The 24654-nt window shown below is 57.6% G+C and overlaps 2 long non-coding RNA genes across 2 annotated transcripts; both read right to left on the bottom strand.

Moving 5' to 3' along the window:
• Positions 1–848: 848 nt before the first annotated feature.
• LOC123601794 lies at positions 849–24233 on the bottom strand. The gene is made up of 3 exons (XR_006714255.1): positions 24076–24233; positions 22724–22836; positions 849–2367 (listed from the first exon to the last, which is right to left on the bottom strand). It is a non-coding gene; the product is annotated as an uncharacterized LOC123601794 (long non-coding RNA).
• On the bottom strand, positions 14415–18232 carry LOC123601795. The gene is made up of 2 exons (XR_006714256.1): positions 17059–18232; positions 14415–15437 (listed from the first exon to the last, which is right to left on the bottom strand). It is a non-coding gene; the product is annotated as an uncharacterized LOC123601795 (long non-coding RNA).
• Positions 24234–24654: the final 421 nt, after the last annotated feature.

Below are 24654 nucleotides of genomic sequence, written 5' to 3'. Positions count from 1 at the left end.
TCAGCTCCACATCATGAGCTCAAGGTTTGTGTTGACGAGCGGAGCCTGCTTGGGATGTTCTCTTTCTCTGTCCCTCCCCGGCTCGTGTGCTCGCTGTCTCTCAGAATAAATAAATAAACATTAAAAAAAAGAAACGAAGTATCATTTTCATCAAAAAGATAAATTATGGTAAATGTAAAATGTTTAAAATATTTTTCAAGGAGATATTTTTCTAAAACAGTCAAAACGATTGATTGAAATCAAGAGACAAAATACAGTTATAATCAGTGACATTTCAAATCAAGTCTGGATTTTTTATTCTTTCGGAAATTTTAATCAAATGTTATTAGATATTTCGAAAATATGTTTTAAAAATAGCATTATTAGGAATTCTAGTCTTCAAAACGCACCTCGTTGGTAATGGGAAGGATCTCAGCATCCCACTCCCTGCACGTTATATCTAAATTTATATACACAAATCTAAAAGTAATATGAATTGTTTAAACATTGCAAGATAAACACTTCTCAGCCACCAGGGCATCCCTGTGGGCGTTGCATGAATTTCTAAGAGTTGCTGGAACCCAAAGTTAGTACCTGAAGTAAGGCAAAAAACGGACCCTTACCTGCCCCGTAGTCTGAGGACAGGACTGGGGGGAAAGGGCAGACCTCTCTTGGTCGCCCGGCCTTGGTGGGGGGGGGGGGGGCGGCTAATTCTCACAAACTTCCCTGCAGATGGCAGCCATTTTGCATAGCCCCCCCCTTTTTAAAATACATTTTCAAATTTCATTTATTTATTTATGTTTATTTATTTAATTTTGAGACAGAAAAAAACCCCAAACAGGCTCCACACTGTAAGCACAGAGCCCGACATGGGGCTTGAACCCACAAACCAGGAGATCATGACCGGAGGCTTAACTGACTGCACCGCCTGGGTGCCCCTTTGCACAGCCTCTTAAGCTGTGGCCTCAGGGACTCAGAACACTGCACCCGGGAGAGACCCTTGCTCCAAATGAGAAGCCAATGCCTGTCCTCTTCTGGAGTGAGCCATGGGATCCGTGTGGCCGCGGCCCAGCCCTCCACAACCCCCACCCCTCCAGGTAACACCACGAGGCTCTTCAAGCCCCAGGGACCCGCCCTCGCTCCCCTCCCAGCCTCCCCTCTCTTCCTCCCCCCCTGCTGCTCAGCTCTGCTGAACCCTCTCCCTGCCAGATGCCAAGCCTTCGCCCTTGAGGGGCTCACTCCTTAGAACACTCTTCTCCTTTCTCCTGCTTTGGCTCTCACCTTTCTCTGGCCTTCTTCCTCTGGGGTCGGTGCCCCTTGGTTCACTCTCTCACCTCTCTGGGCTCACCTAGAATCTAAGCAGGCACCTGCCTCCTCTCTCCAGCTCCGTCCCCCTCCCAGAACAGGCTGCCGGAGCAAGGGGATGCCACCGTGTAAGGGGTCAGGAGAGGGGGCTTGGCCCGGCTTCCTCTGCTGCCTTTTTCCTTGAGGAACTAAGTGGAGTCCTCCCAGAAGAGTCTGAGGAACCGTTGGGGCCAGGGGTTGGCACCTCATGGTCCCCCACGACCTGGATTGCCAAGGCCTCAGGCCCTGGGGACAGACTCCTTGTTACCCTCTAAGTTCCAGCCCTCAGCTCCCCAAGCTCAGCAGAGTTGCACATGACAGCTGAGATTCAGGGAGCCCCAGGGCCACCCCATCCAGCAAGGCCACCCTCCCTCCCTCTTCCGTTCCTTGGCCGAAAGACAAAATGATCAAGCTGGTTCTCTTGACCTGAGGGTGTGCAGTGGGGAGAACAGAAATTGTGTCCTGGGGCCCACATACCTGGCTCCAACTCTAGCCTCATGGCCCACCAGCTGCGTGAGCCCTTCTGAGCCTCAGTTTTCCTCATCTGTAAAATGGGTGCCGCTCAGCTTCCACTTCTAGTGTTGCCGTGGGGGTTAAACGAGATAATGCGTCATATAGAGGGTGTAGCACGTCCTCGATACATGGGGTGATAATACTAACAATAATACGAAGATAGTATTATTGCTATTGACTTATATATCCTTGATCCTTACTATTCAGTCAGCCAGTGGGTCACCAGGTATGTAATCGTGTCACTGAGCAAGGCTCTCAATAACCTAAAGTGGCCTACAGTAATGGAGACATCCACAGACAGATACTCATCCGCATCTGGGAGGAATGCCTTTGGCCACAAGTCAAAGCAAACCTAACAACGGTGACTTAAACACTTTAGGGCTTCCTCTTCCCACATAACAAGGAAGCTACATGTCAACTGCCTCGGCTGCTTTGCTGGCCTCATGATTTCTTCCACCATCCTTACACGTTGGCTTTCAACCTGACGGTACCACAACGGCTGCCACACCTCCAGGCATCACGTCTAGGTTCCTGGCAAGAAAAAAAAGGAAGCTGGAGTCAAAAGGAACACTACCAGCCCGGTGTGCTCCTTATTTGAAAAAATCAAAAACTCTCCCGAAACCCCACACGGTCAACTTCTATTTATGCCTCATCGGTCAGCATTAGACTCAGGGGAAGCTGGGAAATTGGGAAGCATGGTCAGCCAGGACTAGCCCTGATCCATCCATGGGAATGGGGGTCAAGGCAACCCCAAAGGTGGAGTGTGGTTAGCAAAGGGGGTGTGGGCAGTCAGCAGTGTTTGCCGCAATCACACGATGGAGGGGCTTGGGGTTCATTCTCTCTCATTTGTGTATGAGGGCATATTGTGTATCTCGTGTTGTATACCAGGTTTAGACAGGGGAATTGACTCGTCCAAGATCATACAGCGAAAAGGGGGAGGACTGGAACCCAGGCCTCCTGAGGCCACAGATGGAACTTTTTCCACTGCCTCTGCAACATGATATGATTTTTTTAATGTTTATTTTTGAGAGAGAGAGAGCGAGAGAGAGAGCGCACATGAACAGGGGAGGTCCAGACAGAGAGAGAGAGGGAGACACAGCATCCGAAGCAGGCTCCAGGCTCTGAGCTGTCAGCACAGAGCCTGACACGGGGCTCAAACTCACAGACCACGAGATCATGACCTGAGCCAAAGTCAGAGGCTTAACTGACTGAGCCACCCAGGTGCCCCAACATGATATGACTTCTTGATTGACTCAGGAGGTGGGGACTCCCCAGGCTCGGGCATCCAGAATTCTTCAGGAGGAAGGGAGGCATTGGCCATAGTGGGAGGAGAAGGAGGCCTTCCCAACTGTCACTAACTCCCAGGAGCAGAGCTGACTCTCCTTAGAGTGGCTGGTTGGCAGGCAGCTAATTACCCTCGTCACCCACTCTCTTCTGGGAAAGACAGCCATATAATCTGCATGTCAACCAGGGAGAGGGGCGGCCCCTCTCCTCCACCCCCGGCTGAGGCTGACACTTGGCAGGGGAGGATGGCAGGACAGTCCGTGAGGGAAGGGGGATGGGGGGACAGCTGGGAGGGCGAAGGGACAGGTGGGAATCCCAGGGGTCACAGCACCGTCGGGATGGGTAAACTGAGGCAAGACAAGACTGAGGCAAGACTGAGCTAAGGCGTGTAGGGCTTCTCTTGTCGATGGGTCCCCAGGCTCCCTGGGAGGCCCTGGTGGGGTCGGGGGACACCTGACTCCAGGTGGAGGGGGGAGGGCGGGGCAGGGGATGCTCCAAGTGGGAGGAAGAGGAGAAGGGAGAGAAAGGCCTCCCAGGCAGAGGAATAGGGAGCTGCCAGCTTGTCAGGGTCGGTTTTGCTACAATTTCCGGTGGGGAGCCGAGAGGGACAGAGGGGGGCACAGGGGGCGGAGGGAGAACCGTTAGGCAAGGCCTGCCTCTACGCAGAAGCTTTGCACTCTATTTCACGAGCCCGTCCAGCAACCGTGGGGCCCTCTTCCCATTCCCGCTCGGCGGGAGAAGGGAGCGAGGCTCAGCAGTGCCCGTGAGTGGCAGAGCCCGAGTCTCGCTCAGCTTAGCCTCCCGCCAGGCTGGCCCTGACCGGCTGCTCTGAGTCTCTGCTCCCTGCAGCTGGAAGGTGCGGAGCCTGCACTTTGAACACAGGAGCCACTGAAGGTCTGACAAGAGGAGGGGGACTTGGTCCCATGTGCGTTTAAAGGGATCGTTAGTTCTCTTTCTAAATGGTCTCCCCCGCCTCCCCATCCCTTATTTTCCTGTCTGCTTCCCTCTTCGGGGCACTAAGTAACGGTTCGGCCTTTGGGATCCAGAGCCAGCCTGCCGGGCTCAGGTTCTCTCCCGGCCATATTCCTGCTGTGTGACCTCGGGCAGGTGATCCGACCTTTCTGATTCAGTTTCCTCATCGGTGAGACAGACGTCACGAGAGGGCCTACTTCATAGCCTTGGTGTGGGGGTTAAAACAGCTATATAAAAAGTCTTGTCACCGTGCCAGGCAGGTAGCAAACACCTAATAAAGGGTCAGTTGCTATTTCCAGAGTGCCATGGCTTGTGACTCCACATTTATTCGTGAACTTGCTTCACGGGTCTGGTCTCCCCTTGCCGCGCCGTGAGCTCCAGCAGCCCAGGACCGCGACGCTCGTATCATTCCTTGTACTCATTTCTGCCGTAACAACGTCCCACGAGCCAGATGCCCTACAACAAAAACGGATGGTCTCACAGCTCAGGAGGCCACGAGCCTGAAATCAAAGTGTCGGCGAGGCGCGCTCCCTCCGAAACCCGTAGGAGAGAATCCCCCCTTGCCTCTTCCAAAGCTTCTGGCACTTGCCGGCAATCTTGGTGTTCTTGGACTTGGAAATCCCTCTCTCCAGTCCCCCCCACCGCCTCTGTCATCACATGGCACTCTCTTCTCCCGTCTGTGTCTTCACACGGTCATCTCCCCTCGTCCCATACCGGTCATGTCGGATTAAGGGCCACCCTACTCCAGTATGACCGAATCTTTGCTTGATTACAAGTTAGTTACCTACAGTGACCTTATTTCCAAATCAGGTCATATTCTTTTTTTTTTTTTTTTTAATGTTTATTTATTTTGAGAGAGAGGGGGAGAGAGAAAGTGTGCATGAGGGGGGGCAGAGAGAGAAAGGGAGAGAGAATCCCAAGCAGGCTCTGTGCTATTGGGGCAGAGCCCGATGCGGGACTCAAACTCACGAACCCGGGGGATTATGACCTGAGCCGAAATCAAGAATCGGACACTTGACCGACTGAGCCACCCAGGCGCCCCAAGTCAGGTCATGTTTTTGAGGTACTGGGAGTTAAGACGTCAAAATACCCCCTGGGGGACACGGTTCAACCTGTAACATTCATTGAAGCATCCCTAGCCCAAGAGATACCTGTGGACCGGACAATAAAAATTAGTAAATGGCGTCTTCTGATCGTGAGACTCCGGGGGCGTGACTCAGTGTCCCCGGCTCCGTGCTCCTGGGACCCAGGGCAGAGCCTGCTCTCCTGGCAAGTGTGCAGATGGGTTTGAATTTAGATGCATCTTAGGAAATTTGCCCAGCCAGCTGGCTGACCAAGCCACCCGTGACAAGAGTCCTCTGGGACCTGGAAGGGGTGGCGGCAGGCTGGGGAGGGGTTTCCACTCCTCCGAGGGGCACGCCTGACTGCTAAGCCCAGAAAAGCTGACAGCGTGCTCAGCATGGCTGTCAGTCCGCAGAGATGGGGCAATCCCTGGGGAGACGTCACAGACAGCCGGGGGCGACCGATATCTCAATGTCACTGCTCATCTGGGGGCTCAGGCTGCCCGTGAGTCAGGCAATGACTCGCGGTGGGGTGGGGGTGGGGGGAGGAGATCCCAGCTAGAGGTGGGGGACAGCTGATGCTGAGTCAGGGGACAGTGGGCTCCCCCTGCCCGGGTGAAGAGGAGAGGACAACCTGGTCTCTGCAGGGCCCGCCACCAGAGCCCCCTCCCCAGAGGCCCTCTGGCGCAGACCCCCTCCCCCTCCTGCTGATCTACGAGGCTCCAGCATCTCATGGCCAGCCCCCCGAGCCTGGAGGGCTGGAAGGGGAAGAAGGACCGAGGCAGCAACTGTAAAGGTCAGCGGCCCCTGGGGCCAGGAATATCCATGATGCCAATTTACATGCCCAGAGTGGCCGCTGGCCGACCTGCCTGCCTGCCTGTCTGTATGCCAGCCAGCAGCCTGGGCAGCACGGGCACAGCAGGTGTCTGGAGCCCTCCCCGGAAGGGATGGGTAACTCTGGGACTCCCCGCTGCTGAGGGCACCTCCCCAAGCAGGGCCCTGAGGTGTGATGGGGGAACGGGCCTCAGCGGAGACCGGGCGGCTTTGCTGTTTATCAGACTCCACCCAGGGCCGATTCCTTTCGATGAGATTTTATTGATCTTCCCGTGCACCTGGGGTGAGGGAAAGGCAGGGCGGAATCATGGAGCCCAGCTATGGGCCGGGGGCTCTCCTGTGAACCTCCGAACAACTGCTACTCTCATCCTGCTGCCCCAGAAGAAGAAACCAAGGTTCAGAGATCGTCTCCTGACCATGCACCCATAGAATGGCAGAGCCGGGACTCGAACCCTTGTCTCCAGCATATCCTCCGTTGCAGGGAACAGGACTCGAATCTTCACGCAGCCTCGCTGTTCCTGGCCACCTTCCCTCCAATAGCTTAGCCTAGAGGACTTGACATCTGGCTTGCCATGCAACCTTGAGACCTTCCCCTAGCCTCTCTGGGCCCCCGACTCAACAGTGACCAAGGGTATGGGTCAGCCGGAGCCCCTCCTGTTCCTCTGTTGTGTCGGGACCCCCAGGACTGGTTCTTCCAGCTCCCACCTGCCCCCCCCACCCCAGCAGCCAGTAGAGAGCGTGACACCCCGTGGGAGCTTGACACAGCTCGTCCTTGTCTGAGTGACAAAGCTGCCATTTGGAGTCCCTGGGGACACCGTCCACAGCCTCCTTAGAAGGCTTCTCAGTGCTCAATCTTCATTTGCAAACTTATTCTCTCTCTCTCCCTCCCACATACCCACCCCCCACCAAACACACACGCACACGCACACGCACACGCACGCATGCCCTGGCCCTGCGGAGCCCTTCCCCACCGCCCATCACATCACGTCGTACTCGGCTACTGGAGTATCAGAGCCTTTAATCCTATTGACATTCAGTTAACGAGTTTCTGCCACTGTTGACAGAACGTCCCGCCCCACCCCTGCTGGACAGGCTGGGATCAGAGTTCACAGCGGTGGCTGGGCCCGTCTGGAGCCTGGGGGAGGGGAGCAGGGAAAGAAGGCCTCGGAAGGGCAGGCCTCGAAGTCCCCCGGAGAGTGGGATCGGGTGGGGGGGGGGGGAACCTCCAGCCCCTCCTGGCAACTGGAGTGTCCTCAGCCTTCCCCCGGGACAGAGGCCGGCCCCGGGAGAGCTGGGAGCACTGGAGAGTGAAGGCTGCGGCACCGTGAGGCCCAGGGGAGGCAGAGACGCTGGCCCGGGCCACACGGCGGCCAGGTGGACTCCTGAGTCTTGGCTCGGCACCTGCCTCGCCCCACCTGCGGGCCCGGCAGGGGAAAACCCAGAGACACTCTCCAGTCGGTGACTGTGCCAGAGGGAGCTGGGGGCGTGGACTCGGAGAGCAGGGGGACCGGGCCTGAGGGGTCCAGCACCCGATGTCAACGGGCCGCTGGGGCTGTGGGTTGCCTGGGGAAGGCAGGGGTGTGAGGGCCTGGGTGGTGGTTCTGCCCCCTGGGGACACCGACCTGCCTGGTGCCTAGGACCGTGGAGTCCACCTCCTGCTGGGCCTTGATTCTGGGAGGGCAGAGCTGAGGCTCTGAGAGTCCTTCTCAGGGCGGGCACCACCCCCAGCCGGGGCTGTGGGACCAAGCCTGCCCCCTCACCCTCCTGGGAAGCCAGAGCCTCGGGTGGGCCCAGGGCCCAGTTGGGTCGAGGAGGGGGTGGTCTCCCACGTGGGGACTCTTCGGCAGCCCTTCACTGGCAGGCAGCCTGGAATGAGGAAGGAGCACAGGCTCCACGTGGACAGTCGGGGTTCAAACCTCTGCCTCGGTGGGACCTCAGGGAAGTAAGTACCTAAGTCCTCAGGGCCTCAGTTTTCTCCTGTATAAAATGGGGCAACCGCTATCGGTTTCCAACGGTTCCACGTGAGAAGCGAGTATAATGTCACATGTAACGTGCCTGGCACGACGCCTCGCTGCTCAGTAAACGGCCACCAATATAACTGCCCGTTTCAAAACTTCTCACCACACTGACATACCATTATTCACATATCAGGGCAAAGCTTGCAAAGCTCGATAAAACACGGTGCTGGCGAAGCTACGAGAGGACAGGCAAACGCAGACACGGCTGGTGAGGGCGTAGCAACCTCGGCGAGGACCGTGTGACCCCCTCCGCCCCCTCCCAGCTGCATGTGGACACGAGGACACATCTAACCTCGCCGTTCTACTACGTTCTACCGACGGGAACCTGTCCTCACGTTTGCTAGCCTGCGCTTGAAGGGGCCTGCGTACAAGGTTGTTGACTGCAACGTTTAACGTGATTGCCGAAGACCAGAAGCAAGGTAAATGTGCACCAATAGGAGATTGGTTAAGTAACTTGTGGCCCCTGCATACAACGAAGTAACACGCAGCCATGAAATAAGAATGAGGAGCTGCTTTTCAACTGACATAAAACAATAACCAAGACGTATTTTTCAGGGAAGGCGGCCAGATAGAGCGCAGCGTGTATATGCATTTTAAAAGGCTGGCGAACGAAAGCAGGAACGAAGGTGATGGTTTAGCCACTGAAATCTCTGGAAGACCGCACGAGGTCGTCACCAATGCTGTCTGGAGGGGGGGAAGGGGGGTGGCCAGGGCTCAGTGCAGAAGTGACTTTTCACATTACGTCCTTTTTGAATTTAAAGCATTTTTAATGTTTATTTTGAGACAGAAAGAGAGAGAGAGAGAGAGAGAGTGCAGAGAGGGGCAGACAGAGGGGGAGAGAAGGAATCCTCAAGGGGCTCTGAGCTGCCAGCACAGAGCCTGACACGGGGCTCGAACTCAAACCGTGAGTCATGACCTGAGCCGAAACCAAGAGTCGGACACGCTTAACCAGCTGAGCCACTCAAGCGCCCCTGTCCTTTTTAACTTTTACCCTCTGAATCATGTGAACGTGTTAGCCATTCAAAATAAAAATGTAAGTTTATTTTTAGAGTGTATATTTGTAAATTATTTTTCGTACGTCCATTTTTCCATTAGACCTTCCTGCGTGAGACTGAGCTTAGGACGAGCTCTTAGCTTCGTGTTTTCTGGTGGGGGGAGGGATGGTGACTTGGGAACCTCGGGGGCTGGGCCCAGTGGTCTGGGTGGTGAGGTGGGACCCCCGCGAGGAGCTGGGAGGGGTCAGGCACCACGTCTCCAGCGTCCCCGGCTGGACCCCCTCCCTGCCCCCTCCCAGGACCTAGTCAGCCCTGATGCTGGAGCGCCTGCGCCCCCGGGCGTGGCAGCATCACAAACACCCGTGCGGGGCGGGCAGCGGGAACTCCGCTGCCAGGAGACCGTCTCCCCGGATTCTGACTCTTCGAGGTGGCAGCAATGTGGAGGAGGGAGGGTGCCGCCCACCCCTTCCCAGAGTGGGAGATGGTTGGTGCTGGGCTCCCAGAGACGGGGGGGCTGGCGCTCTGCCAGGACTGGTCACTGGAGGCTGCCTGATGGACAGAAACTTCTTGCTGGCCCTGTTATTAGTGATGGGACCAAAGCAAAGAGGCACTGAGGGTAAGTGACTTCCTAGGGACAAGGGCCTCGGGCGAAGGCTTTCCCTGCATTGCCAACACCAGAGTCTCCGCTGGGCTTCACAGATGGACCAGGGGTCTCCCCACGTCTGTCACAACAGGTGGTTATGGACCTTCACACACCTGATGGTTAAACTTCATGAGAAGCTAGGAGGAATATTCCTGTTGCAGAAATTGAGGCTCAGAGAGACGGTGGCTTGTCCTGAAGTCACATACCTGCCCCCAGAGCCCCTAGTCTTTTCTGTGGCTGCCCCCGCTGCCCCCTCCCGCCGTGCCGCTGAGGGTGCTGTGTGTCCCACTCAGCTTGGGCACACAGGCCAGGTGGCATTGGAGCCAGGAGACCCCACAGGAACGAGCATTCCCGGAAGAAGGCACAGCCCCCACAAAAGCCCCAGGTGGGACCGTTCTGAAATGAGATGTGAGCTGAGGCTCCACCGCGTGGGGGCTGAGGTGAGCATGAGGAATGGAAGGTTCTGGAAGGCTAAGTCAGGAAGGATGGGGTTCAAATACCATGGTGGAAGCCTATTGGGTGAGCGCTGGGGCCCCATGGGAGGTTTCTCACCGGGGGACAAGCATGATGAGAAGCGTCTTCCCAGAGGATGACTCCTAAAGGAGATGAATGGGATGACAGTGGGGCACCAACCCAGGCAGAGAGGCCCCCGAGGAAGGGGCAGTGACAGGCAGAACTTGGTGGTTGGGAGGGCTCTGGAGTAAGGAGGTGGGACAGAAGCCCAGCTGCTCTGTTCACAAGCTGTGTGACCTTGAGCCCGTTACTTAATCCCCCTGGGCCTAAGTCATCTCATCTAGAAATGGGGATGACAATAGCGTACCTCACAGGGCTGTCATGAAACAAAGTGAATTAAGACATGTCTTGGGGCGCCTGGGTGGCTCAGTCGGTTGAGCCTCCGACTTCGGCTCAGGTCATGATCTCGTGGTCCCGGAGTTCGAGCCCCAAGTCGGGCTCTGTGCTGACGGCTCGGAGCCTGGAGCCTGCTTCAGATTCTGTGTCTCCATCTCTCTCTGCCCCTCCCCCATGCTCTCTCTCTCTCTCTCTCTCAAATAAATAAAACATTGAAAAAAAAAAGGCACATCCAGCACTCACCTGGGTGGCTCAGTCGGTTGAGCATCCAGCTTTGCCTCTGGTCGTGATCTCGTGATTCATGAGTTCGAGCCCCACATCGGGCTCTCTGCTGTCAGCACAGAGCCCACTTCAGATCCTCTGTCCCCCCCCTCTGCCCCTCCCCCTCTCATTCTCTCTCTCTCTCTCTCTCTCTCTCTCCCCTCTCAAAATCAATAAAATTTAAAAAACCAAACATGGCCAGCACTTAGAGCAATGCCTGTTAGCACCTTAAGCACTAAGACTCGGTATCTTATTTGTTATTACAGGGGGGTTTTATGCCAGTTTCCCTGGGCAGGAATGACTGTGCCCCCTTAACAGGTCTCCAAGTTCCGGCTCCAGGGCCCCCCCTGCCAAGCCCAAGAAAAGGGGGAGAGGGGTGATGTCTAGGGAGTGTGAGGCGGGCATGTCTAGGAAGCTCTAATGAGGCATGTGGAGGCCGCAGAAGCTGCCTGGGAGTTGAGGTTGGGGGGAGGGAGGGGACAGGTTGGGGCGACGGGGACGGGCAAGGCGGGCCGGGGCAGCAATGCGTTGAGTAGCCCTTGCTGGGGCTGGCGGTTGCCCCGGGTGAACAAATGCGCTCCCAGTCATTCGGCTATAATGACTCTAATCCGCTCATTACCACTCCCGGGCCGCCGGCCGGTGACTCAGACCTGAGCTGCCAAGGGTCGCTGCCTTTCTCACCCCGACTCCGCTGCCCCTACCCCCAGCTCGCATCTGTGCAACAGCCGGGCTCCGGGACGACGGCTTCCCGGCAGGCCCGGCACCGTCTGCTCCCTCCCGGGGGAGGCAGGCACCGCAGAGGGTGTGCCCAGGGTGGCTGGGGCCCCTGGAAGGGCAGGGTGGGGCTGAGATACACCTGGCCCAGTGTCAGGGTACTCTGAGCCTCACTGCTCCCCACAAATGAGGCAGGGGTCCAGGCCGGGGGTCTCTCCTCGGCCCCGATGGATGTTAACTGACTTGTTTCCCTGACACTTGAACCTCAGTGTTCCCATCTGCGTGCTGGAATGATTGGCTCTCTCCCTGCTTCTCTAGCCAACCAGACACAGAGCATTGAAGGTATTTTTCTCTCACGAGGCCTGTGTGTGTGTGTTGGGGTGGGGGCGGGGATCCATCAGAGGACAGTTACACTGCTGACTTCTCGGGGGTGTGGACGGGGTACAGTGAGGAAAGATGAGGGACAGAGACCCTGCCTCCAACACTCTTTACTTCTACCCAACCCCGGGCTTCCTGCCAATTCGGGGGTTCTTCATCCCCCTCTCCTCCCCTGGCCTGAATCGCGGGACTCTTTTCTCTGTGGCTGCCCCTTCCTAGAACCGGGATCCTCAGGGACGGTAATAACAGCCAGCAAGGCCTATGCAGCACCCGCCATGCACCCTCGGAAGGCTCCATGCCAGCTGGTCTCACAGGTCGGGGGGGTTCTCCTCGTCCCCGGTCCACGGGTGAGGGACCCAAGGCACAAAAGGTTACGTAAGACCACATGGCTAGCAAGGGTGAACCACAGTTTGGGTGACTGGGGAGCCTCCCCGCAGAGCCACGGAGCCACACGTGGCCCCAGCGCAGGCTCCGGAAATCAGGGGCTCCCCTTCTAAAGAGGGAACTCATCGAGGCTGGAAGACCCGGCGGTCTCGCCTGCCTTTATACCCAGCTGGCACAGAGTGGGCACTCAGCAGTCGTTCGGTGCATGAGGGACTCGTCAGGCCAACTGCTCAAAGCAGAACTCTCCGGCTGAAGCAAGGGTGGGGGTCCTGTTGGGAAGCAGCCAACGTGCTTCTCTTCCTGTCTCTCACTTTCAGAGGAAGGTTGAAGTCGAGAGAGAGAGAGAGAGAGAGAGAGAGAAGAGGCCGATCCACGGTCACCCACCAAGTTCGTGGCAGAGTCAAGACTAAACCCATGGGGCAGGACCGCCCCCAGGGAGCGAGGAGCTGGCTCCAGGGGCTCTCTCCCCTCTCAGAGAGGGATGGCCACTCCCCCACCCCCACCCCCCACCGTCCCTTTCCTTAGGCTGAGCCAGAGCCTAGGGAAGAGGGCTAGAGCCCCAGCCTGGACTGCATTCTCTGAGCACCTCCGTTAATGGGTATATTGATCTCCAGGGGCTCTGCCAGCCCATGCCCGGCATGGTGCTCTAGAGGACCAGCTCGAGCGAAAGCCCACGTGTGTGCAGTTCAAGGCCACCTCCTTCCCCACTGTTGGCACGCCCGACTCCCTTATTCCATCAGCAAACACTGGGCCAGGAGAGACAGTCTCATTGGCTGGTAGTGTCCTCCTCCTTGCCTAAACAGACAGCCCTGTTTGTCCTGCCTGCCCAGCCACCAGGACCTCACTGTCACCCAGAGCCCTGCCCTGCCTGTAACTCTTTTTTTTTTTTTAATTATTATGTTTATTTATTTTGAGAGAGACAGAGTGTGAGTGGGGGAGGGGCGGAGAGCAAGGGAGACAGAATCGGAAGCAGGCTCCCAGGTTCTGAGCTGTCAGCGCAGAGCCAGATGCGGGACTCGAACTCGTGAGCGCGAGATCATGACCTGAGCCGAAGTCGGATGCTCAACAGACTGAGCCACCCGGGTGCCCCGCCCTGTCCGTAACCCTTGCTCCCACAGAATCGCTGTCAGAGCCGGAGAGGCCCACGGAAAACTCACAGGGCAATCCCTAACCACGCACCCAAGCAACGCCGCCTCCACTCTCATAGATGAAGCCGTCTGAGAAGGGTGGGCGAGGCCCGAGGTCCCGGAGCAGGAGGGCGGGGCCGGCATGCGACCTCTTCCTGCTGTTGGAGCACCGTCTCTGTGTCTTCCGCATGTGCTGTTCCCTTCGCCAGGAAAGCCCTTCCTCAGTAAAGTCTCAGCCCACTGAATGAATGACAACCTCAATCTGCCCCGCCCCCCACCGCCACGTCATCCCGTGGCTGTCTCCATCACCACCCATAATACCCACTGCCTTCTAGATCCACCTCCTAGCTGCTGAAGGTGGAGACCAGGGCTGATGTATCTTAGGTCTCTCAGCTCCCAGCCCAGGGCGCCCAGACGAGGCCTGGATAAAGGGTTGGCGGGCGTGAGCCGTAACAGATCTTCTCAAACCTGGCCCAGCCGTCTTTGGCCCCCGTGCCTGCTCCCCCGGGGGGGCCAGGACGATTCCGGGCGGCCTTTCGGCCCTCCGTCCTCGTTCCAGGATCCCGGTGGGCTTTTCAGACCACGGTCTCTCTTGCCTCCCCACGCCTGGGCCCAGCCTGGGCAGAGCCTTCTCTGGGCTGTTGTGGGTGAGTCACGGGCAGAGTGTAAACAGCCGAGAGCACTGGCTGTACCATCAAGGCCCTGGCACTAGTCCTAGCCGCGCCGGGGGGGATCTAAAAGAAGAACATGGCTAGCTCCCACGCACCCACTATGGAAAGGAGAAGGTGGAAGAGAAACAGGGGAGGCTTTCAGATTTGCATATCAACACGTGCCTATCGGTCTGCAGCGCAGCCCCCAGGAGACACATGGGGGGTGGGGGGCAGGTATTAATCGGGAGGGGACCTGCAGCGCGGTACCCGCTGGGAGCGTAAAGGCCACTGATATTTACTGAGCACCTACTATACCACAGGCACTACTCCGGCTGCCGGCAGACCTCACTCCCGGAACAAAACAAAGACCCCGAGCTGTGGAAAACAGGAAAAGCAGAGCAGAGCGGGGAGGCTGTGAAGCAACTGCCTTATTCATCATGTGTAAGATACTGTAGAACCATGGAATCTTGGAGAGCTTTCCAGCTCCTTGACAGATGGGGAAACTGAGGTCCAGGAGGGCTGAGGATCTGTCTGAGATAGAACAGGGAGATGATAGAGGCGGGCCTCCTGCATGTGGGCTCAGAGGTGAGGCTGGGCCCAAGGTGGCCCATGCGGGGCATCCTTTCCATGGTCATGGGGGGAGGGGGGTGCTGGAAGAGGGCAGGACCCCTCTCCTATGCCCCTTGGGGGAGGGGCACCAGGGCACTCGGCAGCAGCAGAGGCTCACAGGTAAAAACCAGGCTCTGAAATCACTCAGCGGTGGGTTCCCGCGGCCAGCCTCCTCTGTCTCCCCATCTGTAACAGCGTCTCCAGGACCGAGAAAGATGCTTCACTTCCCTGGGTACAGCCAGCTGGGGCCACCAGGATGGTCTGGCACCTGAAAACTCCCCCATCTGCACCGCAGCCCCGGTAGAAAGCTCTAGGCACGCAGGATGACTCCGTTTCCCTCAGCTTCAAAAGCTCCGGCCACTGCAGGGTCAGACCGCGAGCGCTGACATTTCAGAGGCTCACGCTCTGCTAAGTGAACATTAGACACAGATTACTTAGCCTCTGAAATCTGTGGCTGCCTCCTACATGCTGTTTGATAAGCTTTTATTGTTACCTCCCTCTGGCGCTGCGTCCCCGGGGCCTGGGGCGGGTTATTTGGCCAGAGCCAGGAGGCTGCCAGGTGGGGGGAGCGGGGCAACGGATGGCACAGAGCCCTGGCGAGGAGCCGCCGCTTGGCTGTGTTACCTTGAGCACGATGCTTGCCCCTTCTGGTCTCACCCGGAAGTGGCTCTCCGTAACATCGTGACCTGGCTTCCCTGTCCAGTGGAAAAGCCAGGAGGGCTTCCTGGAGGAGGCAACGTCTGACCATGACTTGAAGGGTCAGTAGGATGTAGTCAGGTGGAGGAAAGCGTTCTAGGAAGCGGGAGCAGCCCAGGCAGAGGTCTGGAGTGCAGAGGAAGCACAGTGAATTCTGGGAACTCTCCATAGTTGGGCTAGCCTCTTTGCTCTTCCCTACTGCCTCCTCTTTCCCATCCCTCTACTAAAAGGAGGGGAGATCATTTCCTTCCGATGGGTGAGCTTTCCAAACACTTATCCATGCCTGAAGAGGACAGAGGACTCCCAGGAGGCCTGACCCCATGCCCCCCTATCTGCCAGTCATTTCTCCATTTTGAGCCTCAGCTGCCTCGTCTGTTAAATGGGGTGGGGCACTCAAGCCAACAAGGTTAATATTAGGAGAGGCCTGAAGGAAAGGACTAGGGCCTGGGTCTGCAGGGGGGATGGGAGGTGCCCTGGGTGCTGGTGCCCCGCCCCGGTCTGAGCCTAGGTCATAGATCCTTGTGTCTCATCTCGGGAGTCTCTCCTCCAGGGGCCCCCCTCCCTCCCAGCCACTTTGGATGGGGATAAAAAAAGAAAAGAAATGGTCCTCCCACCACCTGGCAGGCGTGCCCACGATGAGACATGCCATTCTGCTGAGCGTGGTCTCTGTGGAGCCCTCGCTACCATCCAGCCCTACCTGTCGTGATCTTCTGGCTGCCCGCCTCGTGTCTTCTCCACCCCAGGACTAGCTGGGGGGAGGAGGTGGAGAAGACATCCCTCGTGGTGGGGCTGGGGACTCAGGGCCTAGGTGTGGGGACAAGGGGGACGGGGGGATGACAGGGGAGCCCTAGGACCAGTTTGAGACAGGTCATTCTTCCCTTTCTGGTTTATGGGGAGAGCGTGGGGCAGGCGTAGAGTTCACGGCCAGCAGACAGGCTGAGCCTGACTCCATTCCCAGAAAGGGCTGGGCCCCCATGAAGGGCTCGACAAGCTTTTAGAATCAGATGGGCAGAGTCAGGGGCACATCAGAAATGGTTTCCTCCGATAAACGTGGAAACTGAGGCCCAGAGAGGGGCTTGGGCTTCCCCAAGGGAACACAAGTTAGAAGAGGCAGAGTCAAGGCGATGGGGATGGAAAACAGGGTCACCTCGAGGACCGTGGCAAAGCCAAGGTCAGGGTCCAAGCCTGACCAAGGCTTGTATTTCTCCCTTATGCCGCAAAGGTTTGTTGATGGATGAGCTGGGCTCCTGTCCTACCAACCAGGGTGCGGCGATGGGGAGAAAAGGAATCCCTGCCTGGATCGTCTGGGCGGACAGACTGCTAGGTCTTTTGACATTTGAAAATTGCAGAAATACTGGAATGAACTTTCCGGATCACCTATGGATGAGGGAACTGAGGCCCAATGAAGGGAAAACTGTCCTAAAGCCCAGACCCCAGGGAGTGGCTAATGCACACCTTCTGACTCCCGTCCAGTCTCTTCCTGGCTTAACAGGGTGAAGAGATCGGGCTGTGGATGGAGTCTGACAGATCTGGGCTTGGATCGCTGCTCTGACCCTCACTGACCATAGGACCTCACTTCACTCCCTGGTCTCTCTGAGCCTCAGTTTCTCCGCCTGCAAATACTGACCACGTGGGGTGATAAAAGGATTGAATGCAGTACCACGAGCCCCACGAGGGTAGACTTGGCCTCCTTGTGCACTGTGTTCCTGGCCCCCAGGACACCGCCTGACACATAGCAGGTGCTCACCAAAAAGAAATGTTCGTCGTCACTCTGTGCCATACTAGTTCCGGCTCGGCGTCCCTGGTAGGAGAAGAAAGGGGTGACTTCTTTAATTCCATAGTCCCCTGAGGGGCAGCCGGGGGAGGGGGGGTTGTCTAGCTGTTGTGGAGGGAGGCAGCTATTGTCCCAGAAAGAATGGCTGTGCATCCTTAGGCACGTCCCAAGCCCTTTCTGTTTGGTTTCTCCTGGCAGTACTGGGAGGGCATTGCTCAGTGGTGACCGAAGTCCCGCAGCTCCAGGAACTGCTCCCGGACCCTGCCTGGCAACACTGACCTTTCCCTTCCGGGGTAGCCGGAGGGAGGAGCTGAGGGGCAGGGCAGGTTATGAGGCACGGGAAGGGGGCAACAGCCAGCTTCTGTGAGGCTCCTGGAGGCAGGGCTCTCTCTCAGGCTGCCTGCTTGCAGGGCACAGGAGTGATCAGGGCAGCCAGGCCTGAGAACCCAGCTGATGGCAGGTGCTGACTAGTTCATTGAGGGGCTGAAGGGCAGGGTTAGGGCCTCGCTGAGCCCTTCATCAGCCCCCACCCCCACTCCAGCCTGAATGCCACCTGGCACTTAACAGCTCCCTCCCCACTCCTTCTGCCAGGCATGTGGGTACCGCAAGGAACATTGTAGATCTCGTAACAATCCACAGAGCCCACTCTGGCCATTAGGGCTTGCTCCTGGCAGGCCCCGTATAAGGGAGTCTTTATTGCCACCTCCAGGTTGCAGAGGGTGGGGGATGAGTGAGGTTCCAGGAACAAGAGGCCCCAGCTGGTCATGGCAGAGCTGGTGCCCCTGCCAGGGCTGTGAGCCCCCTCCTAGGGGTGCCAGCTCCCAGCCCACGGTCTTTCCATGGTGTGTTGCCAGCCCACTGGAGGAATACAAGGCAACATTTGCCCCCCATGGATCCTCCTACGCCTACATACACAAACACACAGACATATACACACACACATACCCTCACACTGAATGTCCCCAGCAGAGCCCCTGGAGTCACAGCTTCAGGGAAGGGGCTAGACAGCAGACTGTTTTCTAGGGGGTCCCAATGGCCCAGATCTGGAAGTTTGCGAGTGCAGAAAGCTCTGGGCTCCGGAAAGAGAAAGCAACATCCTGCCCTGATTCCTTGGAGGAAATGGCCTCCAGGGCCCAGGGAGGAAAACAGGAAGGGCCAGGCTGGGGAGGAAGTCCCAAAGGTGGGGCCGGGGTAAGAGATGCCAACTCCAGCCCTTCCCTCCCTTCCTCCCTGCACCAGTCCTGGCCCTGGGCTGAGTTAGGGACTGTCCTGGGCCGCACTGGTGGGTCTGTCCCCAGTTGGCCACCGCCCACCCGAGAGCTATGTCAGGGTCCCCAGCTACATGGTGGGAGCTGAGCACTGGCGCTGGGGAGACAGAGTCTTCAGTCAGCCAGGACGCAGATCTGATGTTAGCCCTCTTCACCCCACTCCTCGGTGTGCAGGGCCCGGGAGCAAACTCCCTTCCCTTCATCCTCGCCTTCACTCTTCACTTCCCGAGCCCTCATCCGTGCCAGGCAACAGGTGCAAGAGAGCAACAGCACGGAGGGCACGCTCCTACCATTGTCCCCATTTCGCAGATGTGGAAACTGAGGCACGGGGACATTAAAACACTCACCCAAGGTTACCCAGCAGGTGAGTCGTGGAGAATTCAAACACTGGCTGCCTGCCTGGGAACGGAAATGCCGAGGGAAAGAAGAGGTCCTCTCTCGGGGCAAACAGAGTGGTGGACACCCAGAACCCGGCGGGTTGGGGGAGCCCTGGGAGCGCAGAAGTTAGGCGGCTGACCCAGTCCTGGGCTGGGGCAGGAAGGCGTTCTGCTGGAGGCCCCTTCGCGCCCACCACCCTGCTCTCGTGGGTGACTATGTCTCACGATCTCGCCACACCCCCGCCTCCCCCACCCTCGCTCTCAGCGGCTGACCTTGTTTCCTACCCTCCGAACGCAATCCAGTCTCGCAGAAGCGCTTCTGGATCCGCGGGCACATCCACCCCCACCAGCATCTGCGCCCACGCGCTCTGCCTCCCCGGCCCTACGAGCCGTGCTCACCCACGCCGCCACCTCCACCGGGCGCCGGGCACGGGCGCCCGAGCCCAGCCCTCTGCTCCGCTCAAGGACACCCCTCCAGCAGGTCTCCCCGAGCTCCCTCGGCCTCCGCTGCTTCAGTTCCACCCTCCAGCCCAGCGTTCCCACCAGAGAACCAGCTCACTGCTCTCCCTCCCCAGTTCACTCAAACCTGTCGTGATCCCACCTCCCCAGCAGCTCCCACCCAGTCCCTGTCCTCCTCTGCAGGGACGCTCCTCAGAGCTGTCACCGCTCCCCTCCTCCTGTTCCGCTGAAACCACTCCAATCCGGCTTTCACCCCCTCCTCCCACACTCCATCAAGATCTCCAGTGGCCTCCCCACCGCGTTTGATAGTTTGGCGCCCCCTCCCCCGTAAACGACTCTTTCCCCTTGGCTCCCAGGCCTCTGGCAGTGCTTACTTGGTTCTCTCCAACCTCTCCGCGCCTTCCCTCGTGGTCTCCTCTGCTGGCTCCTTCTCTTCTCCCAGCCCCCAGCCTGGTCCTCGTCTCTGTCTGTACTCACTACCGGCCATCTCTGGGCTCACTGCTTCAAGTAGAGGCTGTATGCCCATGACGGCCAAACCCATACCTGCAGCCTGGGCCTCGAACACCCAACTGTGGCTTCGACGCCTCCTCCTTGGAGCAGACAGCTCCAACCTGAGCTCCTCTCCTGCAGGCCGCTCGCTGGAACCACGCACCCTCTGCGGGGCCGCCATCGCCCCCGAGGGGGTGAAAATTAGTTCTCAGGGAACGAAAACGTTTCGATGCTGCAACGGTCTGTGACCCTCCAAAGGGCCAAAGCCCATAAACGCATATGCATTATAGCATCAGGCTATCACTTGAATTCCGGTGTGAGAATTACAGAGGCGATGACCGTTGGAAAAATGTCTAAGAAGGTTCTCTCTGGGTGGGCAATAATGAAAAGAAGACAGAAAGAGTGTTGCTCTAACACCAGCTGCCCATTCCGGGTGATGGCAATCCTATCCTTCCATTGCTCGGGCCCAAACCTTGGGGGTGAGGTTGCCTCCTCCCTTTTTCTCATGACCCACATCCAATCCATCAGGAAATCCTGTCGGTCCTGCCTTCAAAATAGATCCAGAACCCACCACCCCCACGGCATCTACCTTGGTCTGAGTTGCCATTGATTCTCACGTGGATCATTGCGACAGCCGCCTGACTGGTCTCCCTGCGCCTGCTCCCTCAACACACAGCCGGCGTGATCCTTTGAGAGTAGAAGTCAGCTCATGTCCCTCCACCTCGCAAGATATTCCAGAAGCTTCCCGTCTTCCACAGTTCCTGCGGTGACCTGCTCTCCCCACTCCCCCTTTCCCTCCGGACCTCCTCTCCAATTCCTTATTGCCTCATTCACTCTGCTCCAGCCCCACAAGCCTGGCTGGAGCTTCAAATCCTCTAAGCACAGCTGTACCCCAGGGCCTTTGCACTGACTATTTCCTATTCCTATACTGCTTCCCGTGTAGCCACAAGACTAAATCTCTCATTTCCCTCAAGTCTTTGCCCACACGTCACCTCCTCAATCCATCCCCAGCATTCCTGATAACCCTCACTTCTCCCCACCCTCGGTTTTCCCTACCACACTCATCATTTCCTAACATCGTATGACATTTACTTACCATTGCCTCTCTCCCCCTGCTAGACACCAGCTCCCCGACGAGATCTTTGTTTTGGTCACTGCTGTAGGCCCAGCATGAGGGCAGTGCCTGGCACACAGTAGGTGTGCCTGATGCCCCGGGAACACCCGCCCCAGTCAGGTTTCAGACTTTTCCCACACCGGGCATCATTACCTCTCCCACCTCTGCATTCGCCCATCCCTCTCTCTGAAATGTGTCCCCAACACCATCCTTTCCCCAGCTCTTTCTCACAGATCACTTCACCTCTCTGGGTAGGTCAAGATGGCCCTGCCTGCCAGACAGGAGAGGAACTTTTCCCCAAGAGCAGTGGGGACCCACTGCTTTGGGCTTCGAGCTGGACAATGACATGGTTGTACCTGCTTGCACCTGCGCTTTGGTGCACAGGACAGTGGATGGGAGGGGAGCCAGCAGGAGGCAGAGGAGGGGACCCAGGGAGGAAGCTGGTGAGACACAAGAGGACGTGGGTGAGGGCAGGGGTGTTGAGAAGGACTGGAGAGATAGCCAGGGAGGGGGAAGGCCAGGCTTGGTCACCAATTACGTGTGCCAGGTAAGGAGAAGAGGGGAGGCAGGGACACGGCCAGGGTGTCTGATTTACAGGAAGGGGTAGAGACACATAGTAGCCAAGCACAGTGAATGAACAGGAAGCACACAGGCAAGGGGGTAAAGGAGGTTTTTGGTAGATGTTTCTGTCTCCCCTACGACAGTCCCCATCCCTGTTCATGGGGGGCATTTTGTACCCCAACACTCTGGCCATAAAGGGAGAAGCCCGGGAGGCTTTGGAGAAGGCTCGGTCCTGCCCAGGGGAACCCAGACCCTGGACCTGGATGGAGGGGAGGGGCCCACACAGGGGGGCCCACACAGCATGCAGGCCCGCAGCCTCTACCCCAAGATTGACAGGGGGACATTCAGGGCAAAAAGTCCACATTTGTCTCATTTTCTGCATGCCCTTGTTTAACTCGCAAGACAAGACTGGGAGCGGCCTTTGTGACATCATACGGATTCCTGTGCTCAGCCCAGGGTGTGCTGGGCAGGGTAAGACAGAGGGCATCTCCTGGGCAGGCACAGCTGTCCCACAGAGCAGCTCCCTGGAGGAGGCAGAGACATTCAGGACCGCCTCGTTCCATGGGGAAACTGAGACCCAAAGAGAGAATCAAGCTGTCCTAGGGTACACCTGATTTTCCCAGGGGGATACAGGCTCCCTGGAAAGAACGACTTACTGGTCGGACAGGAATAGACTAATAATGTCAGTGATATATATATACATAGAGAGAGAGATCCTTTCTTCCCAAGAGTTCAGAACACTGCACACTCATGATCTCATTCATCCACAAGACATCCCTCTGGGGTGGGCGGCAAGGCCACTTTCTGCAAGTGTTATGAAAATGCTCTGTCATTGCCCTTCCCTCCTTGTAACTTTCCTTGTCTTCTTCAGTCTCCGCTATAGCCCCTTCTCCCACCCAGTTAAATTCAGCAAAGATTTAAGAAGCTCCTGCTTGGTGCAAGTACTAGGCATTCGAGAAACTTCTAGATTTCCCCAGGGCCAAAGTCATTATTCCGTCTCCTATGATTTCATAGCACTTTGGTCAGAGCCATATTTGGACACATATCATATTGTTTCTAGGGATCTACAATCCTGGAGGGCAGGGCTTGGTCTTACTCCTGCTTGCATTCCCCCATCGTGCCCGGGGTCAGGGCCTGGCATTCAGGAGCCTGAGGAAATGCTTGCCCAGGGCAAAGTTATCCCTGAATGTGCCCTGAGCATCCCTCCATCAGTGCCCTTGTCCCACTGTATGCCAGTCACCCAGAGGAGGAGCCCGGAGCAGAGAGGTCCTGTACGTGCAGTACCTAGCACGTAGTAGTTACTCAGTTCGCTAAATGGATCAGTTTTTCAAAAACGAATGAAGTTGAGAATAGTGATGGACCACCCTTACCTTTAAAGGAGCTCCCAGGCCATTGCATATGTGAGAGAGGTGGGCAGAGAGCAGGATTGGAGAGGTATACAAATACGACTAAAGTGGACAATTCCATCCAAGTAGTGCTGAGGCTGCAGAAAAGGAGAGTTCAAACTCACCTGGGAGAATCAGGGACAGCTCCTTGGAAGAAGTGGCCTTTGAGATGAAGCTCTGAAGGGTGGGACCACATGGCAGAAATTCAGGAATGGTTTTTAATTGAAGCAGGGCATCAGGAGGAGGCAGGGCAGGACAAGGAGGGCAGGGTCATCATTTTGGGGAGGACTCTGCTTCAGGCAAAGTTTCCTGTACGAGACTCCCCAGGCTGAGGGGAGCCATCAAAGGCCTTAGGGGGGAAGGAGGGCTGGCCTGCGGAGAGCTCAGGAGCAGGCAGCATGATGAGGGAGGGAGGTCACTGGGTTGGAATTGAGTGGTCCCAGGGAGGAGCTGCTCTAAGGCAGGTAATGAATTTACTCCATGGGGCAAGGCGTGGGGGGAGGGGAGGGGATGCATCAGGAAGGCAGATGCCAGCCTGGGAGGGAGGTCAGGGCCCCAGACATAGAGCCGGGAGTTAGGCTGCAGCGATTCGAGTGGATGAGCTCACACAGGAGAGTGTGGGGTGAGAAAGATGACAGCTGAGGACAAAGCCTTGGGGGACGTGCACAGTTGGGCGGGGTGGGGGGGGGGAGGCTAAGAGAGAGGATCCAGGAGGAAATGGAGCAGCCAGAGAATTGGGGGGTGGTCCCACTCTTTTCCAGTGCTGCCCCACCTCTGCTCCCGCCCTTATCTCCCATGAGCTGGGCCAAACTGGGCTGAAGGGCAGAAGCTGGGGCCTGCCCAGCCTCCAGAAAGCTCCAAGGTGAAAGAAAGTGAGCCTAGTGGTGGAAGGCTTAGACTCTAGAACTGGTCAGAGCTGCGTGGGACTCCCAGCTGCCCCCACCCCTCTGTTTTGTGACCTCAGGCAGGCCATACCCCCTCTGATTCTCAGCCTCTTCACCTTTGGGAGGGGATCACAACCAGACTTCGTCATGGGATTGCTGTGACTACCAAGTGGGGTAATGCTTATTATGCACTTGGCACTTGGGCCTGTCAAGCCCTCAGAGTTCAATAAATGGTGGCTGCCGCTATTATAATGATGACAAGGCCAGGATTGGATTTTGGTGCTTGGTCCGGCCGGCCCCAAAAGCCCAGCAGCCCAAGGAGCCTTTAAGAGGGAGGGAGCCAGGGGACCTGAACTCGCCCAGCTCTCTCCTGTTATCTTCCCAAGTGCAGAGCCAGGCATCCTGGAACAGGGGTGGTCACAGCTCTCTGGGTGCTGAGAAACAGGACCCCACCTCCACTGCAGTCTTCAACTCCAGCTGGGGCACCGGGTTTGGGGCCTCAGTCCAGTGTTGGGGCTCCTTCGGGGAGTGTCATGCCCCCCCCCCCCCCCCCCCCCGACCTGGGAGCACCGGCGCCTCCTCCCCTGGGGCGGGGGCGGACGCGTCCTCTCCCGCACTCGGTAATTCACCAGCTCACGCGGGCTCCGCGGCGCCCCCTCCGCGCACGCGCATCTCCGCCCCGGCCCCCGCCCCGCGGGAGACTCCAGGCGCTCTGGGTGGGTCCGTCCAAGTTGGCGAGAACCGCCGCCGCCGCGCTGGGGGCGCCCGTCGTGGGGCAGTGGCGGCCCTGAACCCAATGCCTCGTCCCCGCCCCGCACGGAGGCTGCAGCTGGGGCCCACGTCAGGGCCTTCTGCTCGGCCCTGCAGGAGCGGGAGCGCGGGGGACAGAGTGACGCTGGCTGTGAAAGGGGGCTTGCGGAGCCGGCGAAGCTCTCGGGTCGGTGGGTGCCGGCTTATAGGCCTGGACCTGGGACTTCTCAAAGCCTCAGTTTCCCCTTCTCAGCTTCAGGCTAAGGGATCACATTTACTGGA

This window comes from Leopardus geoffroyi, chromosome D1 (genome assembly GCF_018350155.1).
Source record: "Leopardus geoffroyi isolate Oge1 chromosome D1, O.geoffroyi_Oge1_pat1.0, whole genome shotgun sequence".
Lineage (NCBI taxonomy): Eukaryota > Metazoa > Chordata > Mammalia > Carnivora > Felidae > Leopardus > Leopardus geoffroyi.
This window is presented reverse-complemented; position numbering and strand designations above follow the sequence as displayed.